The sequence below is a fragment of the Condylura cristata genome, unplaced genomic scaffold, assembly GCF_000260355.1.
Source record: "Condylura cristata isolate star-nosed mole 26May11 unplaced genomic scaffold, ConCri1.0 scaffold00032, whole genome shotgun sequence".
Taxonomy (NCBI): domain Eukaryota; kingdom Metazoa; phylum Chordata; class Mammalia; order Eulipotyphla; family Talpidae; genus Condylura; species Condylura cristata.
In genome coordinates, this window is record NW_004567133.1 from 19763244 (window position 1) to 19765253 (window position 2010).

The following is a 2010-nucleotide window of genomic DNA, read 5'->3' on the forward strand; positions in this document are numbered from 1 at the left end:
AGCGCCCCGCTCACCGGGGTGGGGAGCAGGGGGCGGCGGCCCCCGGGAAGGGAGCCTCGCCGCGGGCACCGGCGGGGGCCTGTGGAGCCGGGGATGAGGGACAACAGGAAGTCCTCCCGGATCCCGTTCCCCACGCAGCTGCAGCCCGACAGGGTTCCCGGCTTCGAGGGTTCCGGGGGTGGGGGTCCCCGGCCCGCCGCACCTGCCCGCGGAGGCCACGCCCACCGGCGGGCCGCTGCTCCCTGCACGCCAGGCGGGGCAGAGGGGGAAGGGACTTTGTGCAAGGGCTCTGGCGTCTGTCCTCAGGAGGGGCGCTGCGGGGAGGGGCGCTGCGGGCGGGGGGGCCTCCAGAAAACGCTCCCCTGTCCGCAGCCTCCTCCTTGGCCCTCAAAGTCCCTGGAAGGCTGACCCTGGCCAGCCCGTGGGGATGCTGCATGAGCTCACAGGTTGACTTGAAAACGCGGTCACCAACAGGTAAAAACAGAGAGAATTGTCATAATAGGTTTTCTTTTAAAGGCCGGAACAGAGCCCTCCCTGGTAGCACAACAGGTAAAAGGACAGCAGGACGAAGCTATCGCTGCCACTGCAACACTAGTTCGATCCTCGGCCAGGGAGTGACCTCCAGAGCAGAGCAGACCCCTCCTGACCTGCCAGCTGCTCCCCTCAGGGGTGTATTTCAGTGGATCCTCCTGTTTTGCTCCCCACTGTGTCTGCTGAATCCTCTCATGTCCTGCACCTCTGGCCTGCACCCCAGTTTAGTATGCATAAATAAACAAATCTTTAAAAATATCAGAACAACTGGGAAACCGGATCTAGTCTCCCCATAGCTGCTCAGGGTTGCCATGTCTGTCCCCACGGGGTCCCTGTGAGCCTGCAAGTCTGCTCGTGGAGTGAGACGTGTTTTGGGAGACTTAGGATTCTGCTGTCATTTGGATGAAAGAAAACGAAACAAAAAAACCCCTGGGTTTTACCCCGGGTTTGTCTCTAGTCAGCCTTTGGTGTTTATCCTAAGGTGAAGAGGGAAGTACAAGCCACGGCCGTCTTCAAGGCACAGAGGTGCCTTGGGAAGCCACACGGGGCCCTGGAGCTGGTTAGCGGCTCCTGGGTGCGTGTCCCACCAGAAGGAGCAGAGCCACCCGCAGCCCCGGCCACCGCAGGTGCCCTCTGGTTCCCAGGCAGTCCCTTTCCACAGGGGTGGTGCACCCACCATAGTAGCACCCGAAATAGACCAAAGGCAACCTCAACATTTACTTGTGCACACACTTGTCATAGGGGGGTCTGGCAGGCTGGACTGAGCCCGCCCAGGAGGAGGGCTGTCTCATTTGCTGCCTGGGACCTGCAGTCCCTGAAAGAGCCCAGAAACATAGCAGGACAAACTGAGCCAGCAAGCAAAGCCAACACGAGACCCTACCTCCCTCCGTCAGCCAGGAGCACCATGGGTCACCAGTCCAGAGGGAGACAGGCGGAGGGGCTTCAGGGCCCCAGGAAACCCTGTCTTTTCTAAACAGGGAACGCTGGAAAAGCTTTCATTCATTTAAAAAAAAAAAAAACATTTATTTATGCATACAAGAACTGGGTACATGGCACAGTTGGGGGGGGGAGAGGATTCACCTGAGACAGTGGGGAACAGAACAGGTGGATCCATTGAAATACATGCTGAGGGGAGCAGCGGGGAGACTGGAGGGATCTGATGTGCCCTGGAGGTCACTCCCTGGCTGGGATGGAACCCCTGAAAGAACTTTCAGAAGTCAAGAAAGAACTGGACTCCTGTGTGAAATAGCCTGAGAGTCGCATGTTGGGGACTGGGGAGGGAAGTGCATAGGATTATGGTGATGGCACACGGGTGACTTGGTGATGGGAAACCCGCGGGGATTACAATTGAGGTGGGAAAAAAATGTACAAAATGATGTAAAAACAAACTTTTGTAAAAGAAAGAAAGAAAGAAAGAAAGAAAGAAAGAAAGAAAGAAAGAAAGAAAGAAAGAAAGAAAGAAAGAAAGAAAGAAAGAAA